Source organism: Aotus nancymaae, unplaced genomic scaffold (assembly GCF_030222135.1).
Source record: "Aotus nancymaae isolate 86718 unplaced genomic scaffold, 86718_ANA_hifiasm-v0.15.2.pri h1tg000058l, whole genome shotgun sequence".
NCBI lineage: Eukaryota > Metazoa > Chordata > Mammalia > Primates > Aotidae > Aotus > Aotus nancymaae.
Genome location: NW_026988472.1, coordinates 35,252,800 through 35,279,708, shown reverse-complemented (window position 1 = coordinate 35,279,708; position 26,909 = coordinate 35,252,800).

The window sequence follows — 26,909 nt, the reverse complement described above, 5'->3', positions numbered from 1 at the left end:
TTCTCTCTGGGTGCAGTTGGCTGGCTCAGAAGCGGACGGAGCCTGGTCTTTGTATAACCCCATCCTTCCCCTTTCTTTCTGTCAGTTGTTTATGGGAGGATTCTCAAACTGCTCTGGAGAATGTTTCTACCTTTTAACTCTAGTGTTGGGTGACCTGTAATTTTCCTGTTGGTTGGGGATGCCAGGAGTTGGCAGAGGCTCATTCCAGAGCCCCTGTCAACTGAATTCTGTCACTTCTATAAAGTCATTTAAAAGTACAGAGTGAGTCAGGCACAGTGGCTCACACCTGTAATCCCAGCACTTTGAGAGGTCGAGGCAGGCAGATCACCTGAGGTCAGGAGTTCAAGACCAACCTGGCCAACAAGGTGAAACCCTGCCTTTACAAAAAACTACAAAAATTAGCTGGGCGTGGTGGCAGGTACCTGTAATCCCAGCTACTTGGAAGGCTGAGGCAGGAGAATCTCTTGAATCTGGGAGGTGGAGGTTGCAGTGAGCCAAGATTGTGTCATTGCACTGCAGCATGGGTAACAAGAGTGATACTCTGTCACAAAAAAAAAAAAAAAAAAGAAAAAAGTATACGCTGGGCATGGTGGCTCACACCTGTAATCCCAGCACTTTGGGAGGCCAACACAGGTGGGTCACTTGAGGTTGGGAGTTTAAGACCAGCCTGACCAACATGGAGAAACCCCCTCTACTAAAAATACAAAATTAGCTGGGTGTGGTGGCATGTGCCTGTAATTCCAGCTACTTAGGAGGCTGAAGCAGGAAAATTGCTTGAACCTGGGAGGTGGAGGTTGCGGTGAGCCGAGATCGTGCCATTACACCCCAGCCTAGGCAACAAAAGCAAAACTCCATCTCAAAAGCAAATTAAAAAATAAAGAATAATAATAATAATAACCACTCATTATGTGCCAGGTCCTGTTCTAAGTGCTTTACAGGCTTCATCTTATTTAATCTTCACAACCCTATGAGGTAGGTGTTATTATTAATCCCATTTTGAAGGAATAGAGACTGAGGCACAGAGAGGTTAAGTAACTTGCCCAAAGCTCACACAGCTAGGAAGTGGTAGGTCCAGTATTCAACTCCACATGTCCGGTGCTTCTGAGGTCTGAATGCGGTGTGGCCAGGAGGGGGCACAGCCTCAAGTGCCTGCTGAGCTGGCCGTGGAGAGGCAGCTGGTTCCTCCATCTGCCTGGAACCCTCCAGAAAGTAGACACTTGCTCCTTTATCTCCTCACCCCTGCCCGTTCTTAGTATATAGTAGGTGCTTATTAAATGCTGGTGGAATGACTGAAGCCAAGTAGTGGAGACAATTCTATTACTATTAAGCACCTGCTGTGTGCTAACACTAAGTTAAGCACTTTCCCACTCATGAAGGTTGAGTCATTCCCATTTTACTGAGGGAAAAACTGAGACTCCAGGTGTTTGTCACATGGCCTGCTAAGAGGCAGAGGCAGGATTCGAATCCAGCTCTCACTCCAGCAAGTGAGTGGGGACAGGATGCAGACGGTGGACACCGAACATGAAGAAGAAAAGAAGAAAGAACCAAGGCTGGGATGGAGAAAACCTGGCTGGCCCTTGTGAGCATGAGGGGAGCCTTGTAGGGGAAGAGCTATGGGTGGGAATCAGTGTAGCAAATGCAGGTGGGCAAGGCACCACCCAACCCTTCCCTGCAACTTTACTTACCCAGAAACCCACCAGAACATGGTTTTGGAGGGGGAAGGATGCCCCTGCCTCTGGACAGGGGTTCTGTAACAGACAAAAGTAGAGAAGGGGGAAGCCTTTCTCTCACATCCCATGGTGAGTATGTGGGAAGGACAGGAAGACAGGATGAACTGACTTTGTATTTTTTATTTTTTTTGAGACAGGGTTTTGCTCTGTCGCCCAGGCTAGAGTACAGTGGTGTGATCTCGGCTCACTGCTACCTCTGCCTCCCAGGTTCAAGCGATTCTCCTGTCTCCGCCTTCCAAAGAGCTGGGATTACAGGTGTACACCACCACATCTGGCTAATGTTTTGTATTTTTAGTAGAGACAGGGTTTCACCATGTTGGCCAGGCTGGTCTCAAACTCCTGACCCCAAGTGATCTGTCCACCTTGGCCTCCCAAAGTGCCGGGATTACAGGCGTGAGCCACCGCACCCAGCCCTGACTGTGTATTTAGTACTGAAAGTACATGTCGGGGTGCCCTGTCTCCTTCCCAGAGATGCACACCAATGAGCTTGGTGCTTCCCAGCAGGCAGGGCAAAAAGGGACTGGGCCACAGGACTGACAATGTCCACAAGTAACCGTAGCTCAGAAGAACAACTATGATTATACTGAAACCAAAACCTTGCTTTGCTTCTCAAAGCAGGGACCCTGCATAATGAAGACAATGAGGTCCTTGACAATACCCCTCAGCAAATGCTGTGGAGAGAGACCTATCCTGCGATTTTGTCAGGTGCTCCAGGGAGATTATACCAGCCTGTACTCTTTACCAGTAAGGCATGATGGTGCCCATTTTACCACATCTTTGCCATCACAGCTTATCAATTTTTAAATTTTGTTGCCATTCTGGTAGGCGAAGAAAGATTCCTATGATAGTTTTAACTATATTTCTTAAGCATTTGAGCAAATTTTTTTTTTTTTTTTTGAGACAGGGTCTTGCTCTCATCCAGGCTGGAGTGCAGTGGTGTGATCATAGCTCACTGCAGCCTTTACCTCTGGGACTCAAGCAATCCTCCTGCCTCAGCCTCCACAGAGCTACTCTATGGGACTCCACAGAGTTACTCTGCAGTGGGACTACAGGCGTGCACCACCACATTTGGTTATTTTTTTAAATTTTTTTGTACAGATGGAATCTCACTACATTGCCTAGTCTAATCCAGAACACCCGGGCTCAAGCAATCCTTCCTTGGCCCCCCAAAGTGTTGAGATTAGAGGCATGCTCCACTGCACCTGGTCCATCTGAACATCTGTTTATATGATGTCAGATCAGTCTCTTCCTCAAAAGAATTATTTCTTGATTTCACAGATTGCTTCAGTGTTACCTGTTGTAAAACTCTCATGAACTTCTCTTACAGAGCACTTACCCCAGGGGTAACTTTCTTTTCTTTTCTTTTCTTTCTTTCTTTTTTTTTTTTTTTTTTTATGAGATGGAGTTTTGCTCTTTGCCACCCAGGCTGGAGTGCAATGGTGCAATCTCAGCTCACTCCACCTCCACCTCCAGGGTTCAAGCAATTCTCCTGCCTCAGCCTCCTGAGTAGCTGGGATTACAGGCATGTGCCATCATGCCCAGCTAACTTTTATTTTAGTAAAGACAGGGTTTTACCATGTTGGCCAGGCTGGTCCTGAACTCTCGACCTCAGGTGATCCACCTGCCTTGGCCTCCAAAGTGTTGGGATTACAGGCATGAGCCACTGTTCCCAGCCAATTTTCAACATACTTAATTATGTGAGTAATGTCTGGTTCCCTTACTTGACCACTAGCTACATTAGAATAGGAACTCTATCCTTAAGCCCTTGCTGGGGCATAGAGGGTGGTCTGCAAACCATGACCAAATCTGGCCCGCTGCCTGTTGCTGCAAATAAAGTTTTATTGCAACACAGCCATGCAATTTGTTGACATGTTCTGCTTTTGTGTTCGGTGGCAGAGTTGAGGAGTTGCCACAGAGATCACCGTATGGCTCACAGAGTCTCTTGCCCCATACAGAAAAAGTCTGTCAATGGTGGCATCGAGTAGAAATGCAATTCAAATTTTGCTGAATGGCTAAAGGAATAAAAAATTAGACTTTTGGTCACATGAGGGAGACTGAGACCTCAAAGTGGAACAGGAATGAGGTGGGAACTTGGTGACTTTCAGACTGCTGAGGGTCTTTAGGTTAGAAGGAAGGTTGATCTGCAAGGCAGGACAGCACAAACTGTGCCACCACTAGAGACAAGCACAGATGGGTGGACAGGTGGCGGACCAGGTCACTATGGAAGCCTTGTGGGAAAGAAAGCAGAAAGTAAGGCATGGAGGCAGAGGAGGGTGTCCAGAGGACAGAAAAGGCTTCTGATGCCAGGGTCTGTGCCCATGCTGGGGACCAGGGCAGGAGTATTTGAAAGCCAGAGCCCTGGCATTCCTAGTGGTCCTCATTTTCTTTTCTTTTTTGAGACGGAGTCTCCCTCTGTCGCCCAGGCTGGAGTGCAATGGCATGATCTCGGCTCACTGTAACTTCTCCTTCCCGGGTTCAAGCGATTCTCCTGCCTTGGCTTCCCAAGTAGTTGGGATTACAGGAGTACGCCACCACACCCGGCTAATTTTTTTTTTTTTTTTGGTATTTTTAGTAGAGATGCAGTTTCACCATGTTGTCCGGGCTGATCTCAAGCTCCTGACCTCAAGTGATCTACCCACCTTGGCCTCCCGAACTGCTGGGATTACAGGCATGAGCCACCATGCCCAGCAGGTCCTAATTTTCAAATACCCAATATATAATACTCTGTACAAATGGTGGGCCAGGGCTGTGTCTGGGGTTTGTCCTTAGCCACGTGATGATTGGCCACTGCTGAGACAATGAGATGAAGAAACACTTTACCTTCTTCTTTGTGCCACAAAGGAAATCCTTTCCCCATTCCACCCTCTACCCCAATCTTCAACCCTGCTCCCTGTTGGCCAGTGTTCTCTGGTTTGCAGAGACGGGAGTTGGTTTTATTGAGCACTGACTCTGCCCTGAGCATGTGTGGGACTCTTGCCATGCACAGTCTCATCAGCTGGGGTTTTCTTGCTTCCTTTGACTCATGGGGAAACCAAGGCTCAGAGAGGCGACAGCACCTTGTTCAAGGACACACAGATGATCTGGTCCAAACGGCGAAGCTCCTGCTGCCACGTCACCAGATTTTTGCATCTGTTCCCTGTCATCTGGTCATAACACCTGAATCTTCATTCTTTTTTTTAATTTAAAAAATTTATTTTTTAATTTTAGGTATATATGTATATAGTTATACATATTTATAAATTATACTCAGGAGGCTGAGGCAGGTATATATATATATAAATTAAGGTGTCTATATACACACATTGTATATATATGTATATATTTTTATATATGTATATATATTTTACATATGTATATATACACATATAAACTTTTTTAATTTTAGGTGTATTATATATGTGTGTGTGTGTGTGTGTGTGTGTGTGTGTGTGTGTTTGAGACAGAGTCTTGCTCTGTCACCCAGGCTGGTGTGCAGTGGCACAATCTCAGCTCACTCTGGGCTCACTGCAACCTCTGCCTCCTGGGTTCAAGCAATTCTCCTGCCTCAGCCTCCTGAGTAGCTGGGATTACAGGCACACACAACAATGCCTGGCTAATTTTTACATTTTTAGTAGAGATGGGGTTTTACCATGTTGGCCAGGCTGGTCTCAAACTCCTGACCTCAGGTGATCCTCCCACCTTGACCTCCCAAAGTGCTGGGATTATAGGTGTGAGCCACCGCACCCAGCCTGATGTATATATTTCTAGATGATATGAGATATTTTGATACAGGCCTGCAATGCATAATAATCACATCAGGTTAAATGAAGTATCCATCCCCTCAAGCATTTATCCTTTCTGTTACATACGATCTATTTTACTATTTTAGTTATTTCATTTTTTAGTTTATTATTGAGTTGGAGCCTCACTGTGTTGCCCAGGCTGGAGTGCAGTGGCTTGATTTTGGCTCACTGTAACCTCTGTCTCCCAGGTTCAAGTGATTCTCCTGCCTCAATAGCTGAGATTACAGGTGCATGCCACAATGCCTGACTAATTTTTTTGTATTTTTAGTAGAAGTAGGGTTTCACCATGTTGCCCAGGCTGGTCTTGAAGTCCTGACCTCAGGTGATCCTTCTGCCTTGGCCTCCCAAAGTGCTGGAATTACAGGCGTGAGCCACTGTGTCCGGCCTCTTTTAGTTATTTTAAAGTGTAAAATCAAATTATTATCGACCATAGTCACCCTGTTGTGCCATCAAATAAGTATTATTCATTCTTTCTATTGTTTTGTACCCATTAACCATCCCCATTTCCCCTCACCCACTGTTCTTCGTAGCCTCTAGTAACCATCCTTCTACTCTATACGTCCATGAGTTCAATTGTTTTAATTTTTAGCTTCCACAAATAAGTGAGAACATGTAAAGTTTATCTTTCTGTGCCTGGCTTATTTCACTTAACAAAATGACCTCCAGTTCCATCCATGTTGTTGAAAATGAAAGGACCTCATGCTTTTTTACGGCAGCATAGTACTCCATTGTATATATATACCACATTTTCTTTATCCATTCATCTGTTGAGTGGGTGACTGAGACCTGGCCAATGAATACATTCCAGTCTCTTGGCTACCATGATTGGGTTAGGAATGCACACAGCACCCCATGCTGGGTACTTGAGAGCTGGAGCCATCGGGAGATTCTGCCAGGTTTGCTACATGGTAGAACATGAGTCTGAAGGTATTGGTGGCTCTTCTTGCGACTCCATTGGAGAATCAAGTTAACATGGCAGAGCCAAGAGGCAAAAGTGGAGACTCGGTGATGGTACCTAGACCCAGGCCTCGATCAGTCATGCCTGGGACATCCCATGGATACGAAAATAAATACATGAGCTAATGAACCCTCTCTGACCTTCCCTTTTCCTTAAGCTAGTGTGAACTGAGTTTTTGTGGCTTTAAACTAGAACCCTAGTTTCTTTCTTTTTTTTTTTTTTTTTTTTTTTGAGACCGAGTCTCGCTCTGTCACCCTGGCTGGAGTGCAGTGGTGCGATCTCGGCTCACTGTAACCTCCACCTCCTTGGTTCAGTCGATTCTCCTGCCTCAGGCTCCTGAGTAGCTGGGACTACAGGCACATGCCACCACACCTGGCAAATTTTTGTATTTTTAGTAGAGACAGGGTTTCACCGTATTGGCCAGGATGGTCTCAAACTCCTAACCTTGTGATCTACCCGCCTCAGTCTCCCAAAGTGCTGGGATTACAGGTGTGAGCCACTGCACTCGGCCCAGAGCCCTAGTTTCAAATCACAATTCCTCTACTGGATTTTTTACTCTTCTAGTTTGTTTTTTTTTTTTTTTTTGGCAGATAGGAGAAAATTGGATATTGCAACAATATGGCCCATCTTCCCTTAACTGCCACTGTTTTTCTATCAGAAAGGTTGTTCTGCATTTGCATGAGATGAACTTGGCTCTGCAGTCCCAAGCTGTGTGGCCCTGAGGCCGTCATTCCCTTCTCCTAGCCTTAGTTTCCCTCATCTTTAAAATTGCCTATTAGAATCCATCATTGGCTGGGCACATTGACTCAAGCCTGTAATCCCAGCACTTTGGGAGGCTGAGGTGGGAAGATCGCTTGAGCCCAGGAGTTTGAGACCAGCCTTGGGAACATAGTGAAACTTTATTTAAAAAAAGAAAAAAGAATCCATCACTGTGCCCTGTTGTGAGAATCCAATGAGGACAGGTGTGTAAGTGCCTGCCACAGTGCCTGGCACATGCTTGGAACCCCAGAGTGTAAATGGTCACAGTATTATTGTTTCTATGCTGTGTCTCAAAAAGCTGACTTATGTCAACTGTGGGAGCCCACCCTTTCAGAAGTTACTGAATAACCTGTGGAATTTCCCCTTAGTTACAAAGGTTACTCTTTTAAAAACCCTGTCCTTGGTCAGGCACTGTGGCTCACTCACACCTGTAATCCCAGCACTTTGGAAGGCTGATGCGGGTGGATCACTTGAGGTCAGGCATTCAAGACCAGCCTGGCCAACATAGTGAAAGCCTGTCTTTACTAAAACTACAAAAATTAGCTGGGTGTGGTGGTTCATGCCTGTAATCCCAGCTACCTGGGAGGCTGAGGGAGGAGAATCGCTTGAACCTGGGGGACGGAGGCTGCAGTGAGCCAAGATAGTGCCACTGCACTCCAGCTTAGCAACAGAGCAAGACTCCCTCTCAAAAAAAAAAAGAAAAGTGACAGATGCATTGTGTTTTACAGGGATCATTCTGGCTACTAGACTATAGGGGATTAAGAGAAACAGCAAAGAGACTAGTTAGAAAGCTATCAAAGTTATCTAGTTGAAGTTGAGAAAAGTAGGACTACCACATTCAGTTGTTAAACACAACACAGGCCGGGTGTGGTGGCTCACGCCTGTAATCCCAGTACTTTGGAAGGTTAAGACAGGTGGATCACGAGGTCAGAAGTTTGAGACCAGGCTGACCAACATAGTGAAACCTCGTCTCTACTAAAAATACAAAAATTAGCTGGGTGTGGTGGTGCATATCTGTAATCCCAGTTACTTAGGAGGCTGAGGCAGGAGAATGGCTTGAACCCAGGAGGCGGAGGTTGCAGTGAGCCCAGATCACACCAATGCACTCAGCCTGGACAACAGAGCAAGACTTCATCTAAAAAAAAAAAAAAAATTGGATCATATATATAAGGAGGTGATAGTCACAAAGTACACCTTAGTAACTCTTATCAGAGTTATAGACAGGTGTGGAGGCATGGAGATTCCTGTTCTCCTAGCTGAATCCTAGAGCAATGGGGGACAGAGCCTCCTCTTACATAAACTCACCTAGACATGCAGCCTTGCACCACTCGGGAAAGGATACTCACAGGCACACAACAAACCAGTGGCCCCATGCTCCTCTCCCCTTCCCCTGTTTGATCCTTGGGCCATGTCCAGGACTGCCTAATCCATCCAAAGAAATCAGCCAACACATTCCCTAGACCAGCCATTTACAGTTGTTCAGATTGAGCAATAATATGCTAATATAAAACATTTTCACTTAAGAAAGGGCTCTTTTTTCTAAATATCACAAAATTCTAAATGATAGTAATCCTTAGTAGACAAGGATGGTACAAGGTGGAGATGGCTAAGAAGTGGTAATCTTAGAAAGAAGAGTAGATTGAACTTGTTAATGGGATTCATGTGGATGTGTTAATAGGAAAGGAATCAAGGATTTGGCCAAAGCAAGAGAATGAATATTGGTGGCTTTTACTGATATGGGAAAGATTTGGTGAAGACTGGGTTTGGACAAGTAAATTAAAAGTTCTCTTTTGGACATCGTTTGAGAATCCTATTATATGACCAAGAGGCAATGTTGAATAGGCATTCGAATACAGGTGTTTGGATTTCAGAGAGTAAGTCATGCCTAGAGACATACTTCGGAAGCCCTTGAAGTATAATAAATCCATGAGATTGAACAGAGTAGGGACTCAATATATATTTGTTGAATGAATAAACAACTGTCCTAACAAAATTTGTGCATATATAACCCTAAATACATTTTGAGTAAAGATAATCAATGGTATTTACAGTTTTGTCAACTTCATTATTATTCTATGGGGAGAGTCACAAATAAACAGAAACAGTTTGCCTACCTTTAAGGTGCCTATGACATCATTAAAGAGGCATGAGAAAAACCCACACCAATTTTACAAAATAAAAAATTAATAAAGGTAGAGTATAGTGAAAAACTATAAAGTGAAGTATAATTAACCTTCAATACTCTATTTTAAAATTTCAGGATTTCAAAACCTGTATATAGAAAAATTCTACATGACCTTTCAGGATTTCTAAGCCCTTTTAGTTCAGTAGTTCTATATCTTAGCTGCATGTTAGAATCCCCTGGGGAACTTCTAAAGCTACTTAAGTCCCAACCCCAGAGATTCTAATTTAATTTGTCTTGGCTGTGGTTTGGGCATCATGACTGTAAAAACTCCCCAGGTGATTCTCATATGCAGCCAGAGTTGAAAACCACTGCTTTAATGTAAAGTGCTTGTGGCCAAAGTGTTGGTTATAATAATGTGAATTCCCTGATATGTACATGAGGGAATAACACAAACATGTTTGGCCTCATGTATGAGTAAGACATTCATTAAATAAATAATATATATATATATATATATAAAAATCCAAACTATTAAGGGATAAACCAGTCATATCTATAGTCAGTCTTTAAACACAAAAATAAAGATTGAGAAAACTGTTTGATATCTCAAAAATATTGAGACTTAATTTATACAAGGCTGTATTATTTCAATAGCTGGATAAAAATATTGTGACAAACAATAATAGAAACATAAAGAAATCAAAAGGTAATGGGTAGAAAACACGAATTCTAAAAGATGAGATAAAAGGTGGCCTGACCTGCCTTACAAGAGCTCCTGAAGGAAGCACTAAACATGAAAAGAAAAAACTGGCGCCAGCCACTGCAAAAACATACCAAATTGGAAAGACCAAAGACACTATGAAGAAAGCGCATCAACTAACAGACAAAATAACCAGCTAGCATCATAATCACAGGATCAAATTCACACATAACAATATTAGCCTTAAATGTAAATGGCTAAATGCCTCATTTAAAAGACACAGACTGGCAAATTGGATAGAGTCAAGACCCATCAGTGTGCTGTATTCAGGAGACCCATCTCACATGCAAAGACACACACAGGCTCAAAATAAAGGGATGGAAGAATATTTACCAAGCAAATGGAAAGCAAAAAAAGCAGGGGTTGCAATCCTAGTTTCTTATAACACAGACTTTAAACCAACAAAGATTAAAAAAAGACTGGCTGGGCATGGTGGCTCACACCTGTAATCCCAGCACTTTGGGAGGCTGAGGCAAGTGGATGACAAGGTCAGGAGAGCAAGTCCATCCTGGCTAACATGGAGAAACCCCTTCTCTACTAAAATACAAAAAATTAGCTGGGCATGGTGGTGCATGCCTCTAGTAGCAGCTTCTCGGGATGCTGAGGCACTGAAATAGTTTGAACCCAGGAGGCAAAGGATGCAGTGAGCCAAGATCGTCTCACTGCACTCCAGCCTGGCAACAGAGCAAGACTCTGTCTCAAAAAAAAAAGACAAGGGCATTACATAATGGTAAAGGGATCAACGCAACAAGAAGAGCTAATTATCCTAAATATCTATGCACCCAATACAGGAAAACCCAGATTCATAAAGCAAGTTCTTAGAGACCTACAGACAGACTTAAACTCCCACACAATAATAGTGGGAGACTTTAAATCCCACTGTCAATATTAGACACATCAACGAGACAGAAAATTAACAAGGATATCCAAGACTTGAACTCAGACCTGGACCAAGCAAACCTAATAGACATTTACAGAACTCTCCACCCCAAATCCACAGAATATACATTCTTCTCAGCACCACATCACACCTACTCTAAAAGTGACCACATAATTGGAAGTAAATCACTCCTTAGCAAATGCAAAAGAATGGAAATCTTAACAAACAGTCTCTCAGAACACAGTCCAATCAAGTTAGAACTCAGAATTCAGAAACTAACTCAGAACCGCACAGCTTCATGGAAACTGAACAACTGGGTCTTGAATGTTGACCGGATAAACAATGAAATGAAGGCAGAAATAAAGATGTTCTTCGAAACCAACGAGAACGAAGACACAACATACCAGAATCTCTGGGACACATTTAAAGCAGTCTCTAGAGGAAACTTTATAGCAATAAATGCCCAGATGAGAAGCAAGGAAAGATCTAAAATTGACACTCTATCCTCAAAATGGAAAGAGCTAGAGGAGCAAGATAAAAAAAAACCTCAAAACCTAGCAGAAGACAAGAAATAACTAAGGTCAGAGCAGAACTGAAGGAGATAGAGATACAAAAAGCCCTTCAAAAAATCAATAAATCCAGGGGCTGGTTTTTTGAAAAGATCAACAAAATAGACAGACCACTAGCCAGATTAATAAAAAAGAAAAGAGAGAATAATCAAATAGATGCAATAAAAAATGATAAAGGGGATATCACCACAGATTCCACAGAAATACAAACCACCATCAGAGATTACTACAAACAACTCTATGCACATAACCCAGTAAACCTGGAAGAAATGGATAAATTCCTGGACACTTGCACCCTCCCAAGCCTAAACCAGGAAGAAGTTGAAACCCTGAATAGACAAATAACAAGCACTGAAGTTGAGGCAGCAATTAATAGCCTACCTACCAAAAAAAGCCCAGGTCCAGATGGGTTCACAGCCGAATTCTACCAAACATACAAACAGGAGCTGGTACCACTCCTTCTGAAACTATTGCAAACAATCCAAAAAGAGGGAATCCTTCCCAAATCATTTTATGAGAACAACATCATCCTGATACCAAAACCTGGCAGAGACTCAACAAGAAAACTTCAGGCCAATATCCATGATGAACATAGATGCAAAATTCTTCAATAATATACTGGCAATCCGATAGCAATAGCACATCAAAAAGCTTATCCATCATGATCAAGTAAGCTTCATCCCGGGGATGCAAGGCTGGTTCAACATACACAAGTCTATAAATGTAATTCACCACAGAAACAGAACCAAAAACAAAAATCACATATTTATCTCAATAGATGCAGAGAAGGCCTTTGACAAAATTCAACAGCCCTTTATGCTAAAAAACTCTCAATAAACTAGGTATTGACTGAACATATCTCAAAATAGTAAAAGCTATTTACAACAAACCCACAGCCAACATCATACTGAATGGGCAAAAACTGGAAGCATTCCCTTTGAAATCTGGCACTAGACAAGGATGCCCTCTCTCACCACTCCCATTCAATAGAGTATTGGAAGTTCTAGCCAGAGCAATCAGGCAAGAAAAAGAAATAAAGGGTAATCAATTAGGAAAGGAGGAAGTCAAATTGTCTCTATTTGCAGAAGACATGATTGTATATTTAGAAGACCCCATCATCTCAGCCCAAAATCTCATGAAATGGATAAGTAACTTCAGCAAAGCCTCAGGATACAAAATCAACATGCAGAAATCTCAAGCATTCCTATACACCAATAACAGACTTAAAGAGAGCCAAATCAAGAACGAACTGCCATTCATAATTGCTACAAAGAGAATAAAATACCTAGGAATACAACTAAAAAAGAATGTAAAGGACCTCTTCAAGGAGAACTACAAACCACTGTTCAATGAAATAAGAGAGGACACAAACAGATGGAGAAACATTCCATGCTCATGGTTAGGAAGAATCAATATCGTGAAAATATCCATACTGCCCAAAGTAATTTATAGATTCAACGCTATCTCCATCAAGCTACCCATGACCTTCTTCACAGAACTGGAATAAACCACCTTAAACTTCATTATGGAACCAAAAAAGAGCCCGCATAGCCAAGTCAATTCTAAGCAAAAAGAACAAAGCTGGAGGCATCACACTACCTGACTTCAAACTATACTACAAGGCTACAGTAATCAAAACAGCATGGTACTGGTACCAAAACAGAGATATAGACCAATGGAACAGAACAGAGGCCTCGGAGGCAACGCCACACACCTACAACCATCTGATCTTTGACAAACCTGACAAAAACAAGCAATGGGGAAAGGAGTCCCTGTTTAATAAATGGTGTTGGGAAAACTGGCTAACCAGGTGCAGAAAGCTGAAACTGGACCCCTTCCTGGCACCTTACACTAAAATTAACTCCAGATGGATTAAAGATTTAAATATAAAACCTAACACCATAAAAACACTAGAAGAAAACCTAGACAAAACCATTCAAGACATAGGCATAGGCAAGGACTTCATGACTAAAACACCAAAAGCATTGGCAACAAAAGCCAAAATAGACAAATGGGATCTAATTAAACTCCAGAGCTTCTGTACAGCAAAAGAAACAGTCATTAGAGTGAACAGGCAACCAACAGAATGGGAAAAAATTTTTGCAATCTACCCATCTGACAAAAGGGCTAATATCCAGAATCTACAAACAACTAAAACAGATTTACAAGAAAAAAACAAACAAACCCATTCAAAAGTGGGTGAAGGATATGAACAGACATTTTTCAAAAGAAGACATATATGAGGCCAACAAACATATGAAAAAATGCTCATCATCACTGGTCATTAGAGAAATGCAAATCAAAACTACATTGAGATACCATCTCACGCCAATTAGAATGGCAATCATTAAAAAATCTGGAGACAACAGATGCTGGAGAGGATGTGGAAAAACAGGAACACTTTTATACTGTTGGTGGGAGTGTAAATTAGTTCAACCATTGTGGAAGACAGTGTGGCGATTCCTCAAGGACCTAGAAATAGAAATTCCATTTGACCCAGCAATCCCATTACTGCCTATATATCCAAAGGATTATAAATCATTCTATTATAAAGACACATGCACACATATGTTCATTGTGGAACTGTTTACAATAGCAAAGACTTGGAACCAACCCAAATGCCCATCGATGACAGAGTGGACAAGGAAAATGTGGCACATATACACCATGGAATACTATGCAGCCATAAAAAACGATGAGTTTGTGTCCTTTGTAGGGACATGGATGAACCCAGAAACCATCATTCTCAGCAAACTGACACAAGAACATAAAATCAAACACCGCATGTTCTCACTCATAGGTGGGTGTTGAACACGAGAACACATGGACACAGGGAGGGGAGCATCACACACTGAGATCTATGTGGGGGAACTAGGGGAGGGACAGCAGCTGGTGGGGAGTTGGGGAGGGATAACATGGGGAGAAATGCCAGATACAGGTGATGGGGAGGAAGGCAGCAAACCACATTGCCATGTATGTACCTATGCAACAATCCTGCATGTTCTTCACATGTACCCCAAAATCTAAAACGCAATAAAATATATTAAAAAAAAAGAAGATGAGTTCATGTCCTTTGTAGGGACATGGATGAATCTGGAAACCATCATTCTCAGCAAACTGACACAAGAACAGAAAAACAAACACCGCATTGTTCTCACTCATAGGCTGGTGTTGAACAAGAAGAACTCATGGACACAGGGAGGGCAGCATCACACACTGAGTTCTGTTTTGGGGGAATAGGGGATGGACAGCAGCAGGTAATGAGGTTAGGGAGGGATAACAGGGGGAGAAATGCCAGCTATAGGTGACAGGGGGATAGAGGCAACAAACCACATTGCCATGTATGTACCTATGCAACAATCCTGCATGTTTTGCACATTTACCCCAGAACCTAAAGTGCAATAGATTAAAAAAAAGAAAGAAAGAAAGAAATGCATATATCTCTTCAAGATCCTGATTTCAGGCTGGGCATGGTGGCTCACAACTATAATCCCAGCACTTCGGGAGGCCAAGGTGGGCAGATTACCTGAGGTCAGGAGTCCCAGACCAGCCTGGCCAACATGGTGAAACCCCATTTCTACAAAAACACAAAAATTAGCCGGGAACGATGGTGTGGACCTGTAATCCCAGCTACTTGGGAGGCTGAGGTGGGAGAATCGTTTGAACCCAGGAGACGGAGGTTGCAGTGAGCTGAGATCATGCCATTGCACTCTAGCCTGGGCAACAGAGCAAGACTTCATCTCAACAACAACAAAAAATCCTGATTTCAATTCTTTTGGATATAGATCTAGTAGTGAGACTGCTGGATCATTTGGTAGTTCTGTTTTTAATTTTTTGTGGAACCTTCATACTGTTCTCCATAGTGACTGCAACATCCTACATTCCCACCAACAGTATATAAGGGTTTCAATTTTTCCACATCCTTGATAATATTTATCTTTTGGTTTTTTTTTCATCATAGCCATCCTAACAAGTGTACAATATTTCATTGTGATTTTAATTTGAATTTCCCTGATGATCAATGATGTTGAGCACCTTTTCATATAACTGTTGGTCATTTGTATGTCTTCTTTGGTGAAATGTAAGTCCTATGCCCATTGTTTAATCACATCTGGGGCTTTTTTGCTCTTACTTTGTAGGAATTTTTTATATATATTTTGGATGTCAACCCCCATCAGATAAATAGTTCACAAATATTTTCTTCCTTTATGCAGGTTGCCTTTTCACTCTGTTGATTGTGTACATTGCCTTACAGAAGCTTTTTAGTTTGAGACAGTCCTACATGTCTATTTCTGTTTTTGTTGCTGTGTTTGTCATGTCCAAAAAATCACTGCCAAGAACAATATCAAGCTTTCCCCTTCTGTCTTCTACTTTGACAGTAAACTAGTCCCCTGTTGAGCAGTTGGGTTAATTGCTTTCTTAAAACTCTCTTTCCTTGGATTCTGGGACTTCAGTTTCTCCTCATTCTTTTACTACCTTTATAAGGAACTTCTTAGTCAAGCTTCTAGTGATTCTTAAATGGGCTAAGGACACACCCCTCTTCCGCCTCATCCTGGTGGAAAGCATCAGCAATTAGCAACATGAGATCAGAGTGTTACACAAAAGAAAAGCATGGAGACAGAAAAACAGATTGGAGAGTTCGCCCTGCACTCTGCCCCTCAAACATCCCAGCTACTCCTCTATTCTCTAATTTCCAAACACAGGTCTCTACGCCAGACTACTTAGCAGTTATCCAAAGTTATACAGCAGTCTAGCTATCTGTTAGGGGCTCTACCTCAAAACATCAAAAACATAAAATCATTCTCTCTTCCCGTCCATCTTCCCAACATATTCTCTTTTACATATTCTATATTTTAGTAATAATTTCTCAGATATTGTCTTGCCAATTCTACTTCCTAATTATCTCTTGAATCTGCCGCTTTCTCTTCATTCTCGCTGAGTTTAAGCAATTTTTAGCTCTTGTGTGGGCTCTTTGCACAGTTCCTAGTTGCTTTCTCTACCTCCAACTTCATATAAACAGAGTTCCACCCCTCTCATCCAGCGCATCTCTTACATCCTTCCTAAAAAGTTCTTTCCAAAATGCAAATTTGCTAATATCTCTTTCCTAGGTAAAATTCTCTAGAAGCTTATGATTGCCTACAGGATAGAAATCAAACCGACTTCCTTAGCAGAAGGTATAAGACCTTTTATAATTTGGCTCCTAACTACCCACCATCTCTCATCTTGTATTCAACCTTCAAAATCCCACGCAGATAGCAACTTCTCTATGAAGGTCTCCTAACCAATCTCTCTCCCCCATAATTAAGTTAGGCCCTCCTTCCTCTAGATCATGTACCTAATATTTTTATCACTGCTAAAATAAATTATAATGTATTTGTGTATACATGCTACTTATCTAAGAAGATGAGCTACATGAGAAAACAGATTATCTATTTTTCCTCTTGATACACTTAGCACTAGTTTTCAATCCCAGATGATGACTGTATGGATGATTAAAGTACAGAAGAAATCAATTAGTGAGCCAGTATGATAGTTTATTTTTCTAAACATTCCAACTAGATTTCCTAATTGTCTCAAATTAAAAAGTTCTTGCTAGCCATGATCATTTGAGCAACTGAAACTGCTATACTGGCATCTATTCTGACAATAACTATAAAAGAAAAATAAAACCTTGATGCATATATGCTGCTTTGAGTAATAACCTTGCAAACATACCACGAAATTTCTCCCATTTAAAAAAATCCCAATGATCAGCTCTCTGCCATAGTAATAAAATTCTGGTAAACACCGTGACCATTTATTTAGGAGAAGAATGAGTTTGCAGCCTCAAGTGTTAGAATCAAATGGAGAAGGAATCAATGCAGCCGAGAAGAAAATCCCTGCCACATTTAAGAGGGCTAAAAACTTTATCACTCTGGAATATTCCAGGCCAAATTCAAGATGTACCAATTTTTGACATTTTAATAGGTGTAAATTAAGTAGGGTTATGGATACATTTCATACAAAGCGAGATTTCCTACAATCAAATAACAAGAAAAATGGTAAAAACTTGGATTAAGAACCTTTACTTGAGACCACCCTGGCCAACATGGTGAAACCCCATCTCTACTAAAAATACAAAAATTAGCTGGGTGTGGTGGCATGCATCTGTAGTCCCAGTTACTCAGGAGGCTGAGGCAGGAGAATTGCTTGAACTCGGGAGCTGGAGGTAAAAGTGAGCCAAGATCGTGCCACTGCACTCCAGCCTGGTGACAGAGCAAGACTCCATTTAAAAAAAAAAAAAAAGAGCCTTTATACTCCCATATATATGCACAAATATTAAATGGACTCAGATAAGAGAACAGCAAAGCTAATCTGTTCAGATAAAAGAATGAGTCAAAGAAAGACCATAACTACTGCTGTTTTTCAAAGTCAGTTAAGTTTATTATTTCTGTTGTCTGTCATCATCAATTGCAATGAGAACATAGACCAGCAGTCTGGGAAATATTCTCTAATGAGCCAGAAGACCCTGCTTGGCTGTATCTAACTTGGACTCTGACCCACACTGACCAGAGAAACAAAATTTGCCTGAACATTTCAAATGCCACAGAGGTAATGAGAAACCTAAGCCAAATTTCAGTCATAGCCCCAACAGAGTTGATAACGTCATGCAATGCTAACATGTTCTTGGAATTGTAAAGCAATTAAATATTTGTCAAAATTGAGTCTTTTCTACGTGGCTCAAATTGTGTCATCTTTTACATTTTTTCCATCATTTCCCATTTTATTTATTTGAAAAATTAAAATTGTACATAATTTTTATGTACAATATGTTGTTTTAAAACACATATGTATGTTACATTATGAAATGGCTAAATCAGTGTAATTAACATGTATTACAGGAGGAATAAGTTCAAGAGAACTTGTACAACATGCTGATTACAGTTAATAACAATGTGTTGTTTTCTTGAAAATTGTTAATAGATTTTAAATGTTCTTACCACGAAAGTGATAAGCATATCACATTATGTTATTTTATGTCTTCCTATATAGCTCAGCAAATTTTACCTGTTTATATTTCTGAAGTCATTGGTAACTGAGTGTTTCAGTCAGCATCCCAACATGTTGGTGTACTCAAATTAGGCTAACTTGATAATTTATTTTTAAAAAAGGAACTCTTTTAAGGAGTATGGGCAAAATGCCAAGGAACCGTAAGTATCACAGGGCTAATAACACAGGAGCAGTTACTAACCCCTAGGCCCCAAGGAAAAAGGGAAAGGAGAGTTTCCAGAACCCAAAAGGAGAGATCTGTATGCAAGCAGACACTTTAAAAAGGGTTTACTGCTGGGCACGGAGGCTCATGACTGTAATCCTAGCACTTTGAGAGGCCGAGGCAGATGGATTACGAGATCAGGAGTTGGAAACCAGCCTGGCCAACATAGTGAAACCCTGTCTCTACTAAAAATACAAAAATTAGCCAGGCATGGTGGCACATGCCTGTAGTCCCAGCTACTCAGGAGGCTGAGGCAGGAGAATTGCTTGAACCCAGGAGGCAGAGGTTACAGTGAGCCAAGATCATGCCACTGCACTCCGGCCTGGGGACTGGGCAACAGAGCAAGACTCTTTCAAAAAAAAAAAAGAAAGAAAGAAAGAAAGAGAGAGAAAAGGGATTATTGAACTTCAGTAAACATTCTCAAATAATCCAAGGTGACCTTACAGGGAGGGAGCCAAAGGATAAATAATTGATCTCACTCTCCTCTCTCTCTCACCTTTCACTGGGGCTCCCATGAGTAAATTCAACCTGGAAGCCAGAGAACAGATGAGCTCCATGACGGGTTCATGCAGGTTAGCACGCCAGGCCAGAGAACAAGGTGAAGACAAGAGGAGCATGGTTCTGAAGGGACAAATTAAAGCTATCCAACACTCCATGTTTTACGGAGAAAGTTTCTTCTCCCATCTTTCATCTACATGTATTTAATGACTACTGTATGCAATATACGGTATATTATAAGAACATGGTGAAGATGTGGGTAAATGAAGTTGAAGACAGAGGGAGGGAGAGTGACAAAGAAAAAATTCCTACAGGAAATTAAAATTAAAACATGCTTCTAATCATGGCAAAACTCAATGACCACATCTATAAGTAAAAATCTACTCAAAGGGCTGTCTGTGGATCAGTAGCATCAGCATCATTTGGGAACTTGTTAGAAATGCATAATCTCAGGCTCCACCCCAGACCCACTGACTCAGAATCTGATTTTAATCAAATCTCCAGACGCCTGTTATGCACATTAAAGTTTCAGAAGCACTGCTGTAAGGACTCCCTAGATTTACTCAGGGTGATACTAAAAGTTTGGAGTGATAAAGCTAGTGGGATTTAACATGGGAAGGTTCATGAACGTGGCATATTTTAGAAGTATATTAGAAAAGTATTTTACAGAAAACATCATGTTTTTAAATTTAATCATAAAGTCAAATGGCAAATATAGTTAATTAGTAACTGGATATATAATATTCATGAAATAATATTATTGAAAACTTATAGCAAATATTATTCCATTAATACAAAGTTCTTTGGGGATAAAAAAATTCTTATGCTACATAAATTCTCTAAGTTCTCTAAAGAAAGGAAAAATCCAGGCTATTTAAATTGGAAAGCTGCTGCTTCAGTTTTGTGCTTTGCTGTCATTCTCGTCTTAATACTATTTTTCTTTCTATTTCAGGCCCAGCTCTGACACTTAATGGGTGTTCAATAAATACTTTTTGATCGACTGAAGCCCAACTGTTTTAAATTGTATACTAAACTATAATAATAGATCAGCACCAAAATCTAGTTGCAGACTGTCTTCTACCTAGAGAACAGTACCATCTAGTGTTTGCCCAGCAAGGTACCATTTTCTATCAAGTACATGTTCACCAAGCCACATGAGAGAATTACACTGTTAAAGCTAATCCACTGTGTCATATAGTTCTACCTCACTACATATCTAGCAAAGTCTTAGAATAATTTTAGTTTGCTTTTGCCATGCATCAGTTCAAGCTTTAGAATAGCAGGAGCAGCCGGGTGCAGTGGCTTATGCGTGTAATCCCAGTACTTTGGGAGACTGAGGTGGGTGAATCACAAGATCAGGAGAACGAGACCATGCCGGCCAACATGGTGAAACCCTGTCTCTACTAAAAATATAAAAATTGGCTGGGTGTGGTGGCGCATGCCTATAGTCCCAGCTACTAGGGAGGCTGAGGTAGAAGAATCACTTGAACCCAGGAGGCGGAGGTTGCAGTGAGCCGAGATCCCACCACTGCATTCCAGCCTCGTGACAGAGCGAGACTCCATCTCAAAAAAAAAAAAAAAAAATCAGGAGCACTATTTCATTTACTATGAAAAGACAAGTTTCCCTCAACAGCTCAGTAGCCCAGCCCACATCTTCTTACTTCAATCCTTATCAACTCAGTGCACACCATCTGATTTCCCACTTCAAGAACCTATAGGCCATGCCTGAGGACTTTTTCAGGCCACCAAAACCCACCTTGCTGCTCACACTGCAGGCCAGACCTAGATTAACCCTGCCCTCAGAAGCCCCCAACCAAGACTAATGAGAGATGATGCATAAACATTTCAGCTTCCTTTCCCCTCAGGAGAGAGGCTCTGTTTCCTAGAGATTTCTCATGAGATTAAGTGCCAATCACTCACAGTAGATACTCTTTTGGCTGTCTTCTCTTCCCAGTCTCACTTTCCCAACCCCTAGTAATGTTTCCCTCACCTCCAGATAAACTACTTGCACTGCGTTCTTGCACCAAGGTCTGCTTCTGAGAAAACCTAAATTAAGAATTCTTACTGCATCATATCCCATCAAAAGCCATTGGCTAAGAAGGCAAGTAGAGAGGAAGTGTTCCATCATTTGCTACCCTCCCACCACCCCACCCAGTTCACCAACCTAATACTATAATCACTGCAACATAAGAATGTTACATAACAGCAGAAACTTTGCTTTATTCACTGCTATATCACAACATCTAAAACAATTCTCACAAATAGTAATTGCTCAGTAAATATTTGCTGACTAAAAGTTGATGCTGGACATAAATATATCTCTGAGCGTTGAAAGAAGTTCACCTATGGTGACCAAGATTTTATGTATAAATATTAATTTCTTCTCTTCTAATTTCCAATATTTTCTAATATGAAAACATTTTTAGCAAAACTCAGATCTACAGATCCATACCTGATCCACTAAGCCAGTCAGAATACTTGTCACTGGAATAAAAGTACATTACAAATCTAAGCATTTGTGACTATATGAATATTAAGACAATTATTTCCAGGGCTCATGTTTTTGCCAAATTAACATTTTAACAGATACTATTATTAGAAAGGAGCTACTATGAGAATTTTAATTTATGCCTAAAGCTATGGATTTTTCCTATTTCCTTTTCCTCTTTTCTCTACAAAACAAAACATAGTTTTCAATTGATTATGTCATCAAATTAAATGTGAACTTTAGATTTTTTATTTTACTACTGGCCACAATGACACATTAAAGTATTCTAGCACGTGATATGTTTTCCTAATCAAAGGATATTGTAAGATTAATAGTGAAAATTGACTCAACTCTGAAAGTTTAGACCAGGACAGGTTGAATAGATAGATGATACATTTTCCTTTTTTACTATTATCATACTTTAAGTTCTGGGGTACATGTGCAGAATGTGCAGGTTTGTTACATAGGTATACATGTGCCATGGTGGTTTGTTACATAGGTATACATGTGCCAGGGGTTGCATCCATGCCCCTGTCATCTATATTAGGTATTTCCCCTAATGTTAGCCCTCCCGAATCCCCCCACCCCCTATTATCCCTCCCCTAGCCCCCCATCCCCAACAGGCCCCAGTGTGTGATGTTCCCCTCCCTGTGTCCATGTGTTCTCATTGTTCAACACCCACTTATGAGAACATGTGATGTTTGGTTTTCTGTTCTTGTGTCAGTTTGCTGAGAATGATGGTTTCCAGCTTCATCCATGTCCCTGCAAAGGACATGAACTCAGATAGAGGATGCATTTTCTTTTACTCAAGACAGCTGTAAGGAATGCTAGATTCCAGTGACCACTCATCAGGGAAAGTGAAGTAAACAAGGATTAGGCAGTGCCTAGGAGAACTGGGCTCCCAAGCTATGATCTATATAGCCCAATTGTCACAGTCTAAGAAGTCCTCTACCCACATAGATACCAATAATTAAGGATTTCTATATGATGGGTAGAGTTTGGCACCTAGCATCTTCTTGGCTCAGGATAGGGGTTGTAAGCCTGGGTCTAAGCAGAACAGAGGACAGATCTATGGCTACAGGGCAAGGACAGATTGGCAAGGGCGGGCTCTAGGCAGATTCTTAAGACCTTAACTAAGCAGCCTAGCATGCAGAACAGGGCTCAGCCCTTAAGAGGAATTTTTATGCAAACCAGGAATTAGAACAGGGCATCCTTGTTGAAGGCTGGGACACATGGCTCAGTGGGTGCCCTTAATCTGGTTCCAGGAAGACCTGAAACTAGGAAGAAACATATATTAAAGACAAATGCCCTCTAATGGGGATGAGAATCGGGTTCGGAACTCATGTTTATAGTAACTGAGAGGGGCCAGGTCTAAAGGTTAAAAGCCATCAGGTTCTCCAGCTGGACAGAGGCAACGCATTAGGAAATGGGTAGAAGGTGGGAATGCCTTTCTCCAGCTACATTCCCCTAGATAAATCCTAGAAATATCTATATTTCTCTGAAATAAGGATTTGGCAAGGGGAATGGAGTTGGGGTGAGAGATGAGTTTAATGATTGTTACCTTCATGAGGCCTGTTAAATTCTTTCAGGATAAAGTACCTTCAGAGCACACTGAGTTTCAGAGCTAACCTCCAGAACACAGAAGAATTTGTTACTCATGTCTATTCACCTATCTGAACCTGATGAATATTATACCTTCCTTCAGCTTTGTCCTGGGCTAGGAAATTTTAAATTTTAATTAAAAAAAAAGAATATCACATCTTTCAAATTGCTGCATTTGCCCTGAACTGAATACAAATCAAAGGCTTATGCTGCACCCGGAAAACATACATTAATAGGAATCTTCATTTGTCTGGATTCTTTCCTTCCACGTGATCTAAATGGGCCCCAAGCATTCTGGGATCAAATCAGTCATGACTAAGTTCCGTCCAAGGGCTATTCCTCCCAGTTTAATACAATGAAACCAGGTTCAAGGTCAACTTCAGGCAAGAATATGAATGAAGCATCTTCTATGTAAAAGATACACACATCTCACCTTTCCACGATCCAGTTCCCCTTTCCATCCCAACCAAGAAAGTTTGAGCTAGAGTTTTTCAAGTTAAAATGTCTTGCTCTGACACTGTTATTTTACTTAGGATAAAAAAGGAGACACATTAAGAGCACATTTTTAAATGGCAATGATAAATTCATGTTTACTCTTTATCTTCTGAATGCTAATAACTAAGGCATGATAATTTCCATTTGATTCTACTTATTATTTCTTCTATAAGGTAGAAAATGGTAAGGCTAACCATTTAGGTCTATTTGCAATCAGGCCAGGAGCCCATCGTAAGTTAGATTCTTATTAAAACTCAAACCCTGAACAGAAGAGCAGTTTAAAGATTGAACAAGGTAGACAGATCTCAAGCCATGTCTCCCATCCTCAGCTTAGTCCACTTATACATTTAATGATCCAGACCCAGAACCAAAGGAAATGTAGTCTACTCATTTGAGATGAAGGGAAGGTCAACTGGATACTACTACAGTCCAGGAGGCTGAACTTGTTAAGGCAATTGTTATCAAATACAGCAGTCCAAGACCTCCCAAGAACTCCAGTGGATGCCTGAAACCTTAGATAGTACTGAAACCTGTACATACTATGCACGAATTTCTTTTTTCTTCACAATTTCATGGACAATTCATTCTTACCACGGATCTTGGCAACCTCAGCATACAATTTTTTTGTTTCTTCATTAAGCTGAGAGCTTTTACTTTTTCACTTAAAGGAAGCACTTTTTGGCTAATCTTTGGCATATCCAAATTGCCAGCATTACTACTTTTGCTCTTTGGGGCCATTATTTTATATATTTTTATATATATAGATGCCCACACCCCCCGCCATATGGCAAGTAATATCATTCCCACCCCCCCGGATATTACGAACCATATGGCATGTAATATATGGCGGGGGGTGCCCACACCCCCCAGCATATGGGGACTAATATCACCCAGGTCCCTCCTGAATATTACGAGCCATACAGCAGGGGGGTGCCCACACCGGCTATTTAGAAAATTTGGAGTAATATGATACAAGGAACAACATCAAGGGAGAATATAATATTATTCTGTTTTTATATATATATATATATATAAATGCATTTTAGGTTCTGGGGTATAGGTAAAGAACATGTAGGATTGTTGCATAGGTACATACATGGCAATGTGGTTTGTTGCCTCCATCCCCATCACCTATAACTGGCATTTCTCCCCATGTTATCCCTCCCCAACTCCCTACACCCCACTGTCCCTCCCTTAGTCCTCCCTCAACAGACCTCAGTTTGTGATGCTCACCTCCCTGTGTCCATGTGTTCTCATTGTTCAACACCTGCCTATGAGTGAGAACATGTGGTGTTTGGTTTTCTGTTCTTGTGTCAGTTTGCTAAGAATGATGGTTTCCAGGTTCATCCATGTCCCTACAAAGGACACGAACTCATCATTTTTGATGGCTGCATAGTATTCCATGGTGTATATGTGCCACATTTTCCTTGTCCAGTCTATCATCGATGGGCATTTGGATTGGTTCCAAGTCTTTGCTATTGTAAACAGTGTTGCAGTGAACATATTTGTGCATGTGTCTTTATAAAAGAACAATTTGTAATCCTTTGGATATATACCCAGTAATGTGATTTCTGGGTTAAATGGAATTTCTATTTCTAGGTCCTTGAGGAATCACCACACTGTCTTCCACAATAGTTGAACTAATTTACACTCCCACCAACAGTGTAAAAGTGTTCCTATTTCTCCACATCCTCTCCAGTATCTGTTGTCTCCAGATTTTTTAATAATCGCCATTCTAACTGGTGTGAGATGGTATCTCAATGTAGTTTTGATTCTCATTTCTCTAATGACCAGTGATGATGAGCATTTTTATTAATCTGGCTAGCAGTCTGTCTATTTTGTTGATCTGTTCAAAAAACTAGCTCCTGGATTTATTGATTTTTTAAAGGGTTTTTTGTGTCTCTATCTCCTTCAGTTCGGCTCTGATCTTAGTTATTTCTTGTCTTCTGCTAGGTTTTGAGGTTTTCTGGTCTTACTCCTCTAGCTCTTTCAATTTTGAGGATAGGGTGTCAATTTTAGATCTTTCCTTGCTTCCCATCTGGGCATTTATTGCTATATATTTTCCTCTAGACACTGCTTTAAATGTGTCCCAGAGATTCTGTTACATTGTATCTTCATTCTCATTGGTTTCAAAGAACATCTTTATTTCTGCCTTCATTTTATTGTTTATCCAGTCAACATTCAAGAGCCAGTTGTTCAGTTTCCATGAAGTTGTGAGGTTCTTAGTTTCTGAATTCTGAGTTCTAATTTGATTGCACTGTGGTCTGAGAGACAGTTTGTTATGATTTCCATTCTTTTGCATTTGCTGAGGAGTGATTTACTTCCAATTATGTGGTCAATTTTAGAGTAGGTGCCATGCGGTGCTGAGAAGAATGTATATTCTGCGGATTTGGGGTGGAGATTTCTGTAAATGTCTATTAAGTTCGCTTGGTCCAGATCTGAGTTCAAGTCGTGGATATCCTTGTTGATTTTCTGTCTCGTTGATCTGTCTAATATTGACAGTAGAGTGTTAAAGTCTCCCACTATTATTGTGTGGGAGTCTAAGTCTCTTTGTAGGTCATTAAGAACTTGCTTTATGTATCTGGGTGCTCCTGTATTGGGTGTGTATATATTTAGTATCATTAGCTCTTCTTGATGCACTGATCCTTTTACCATTATGTAATGCTCTTCTTTGTGTCTTTTGATCTTTGTTGGTTTAAACTCTATTTTATGAGAGACTAGGATTGCAACTCCTGCTTTTTTTTTGCTCTCCATTTGCTTGGTAAATCTTCCTTCATCCCTTTATTTTGAGCCTTTGTGTCCCTGCATGTGAGATGGGTTTCCTGGATACAGCACACCAATGGGTTTTGACTTTTCATCCAATTTGCCAGTCTGTGTCTTTTGACTGGGGCATTTAGCCCATTTACATTTAAGGTTAATATTGTTATGTGTGAATTTGATCCCGCCATTTTGATGCTAGCCGGCTGTTTTGTCCATTAGTTGATGCAGTTTCTTTTTTGTGTTGATGCTCT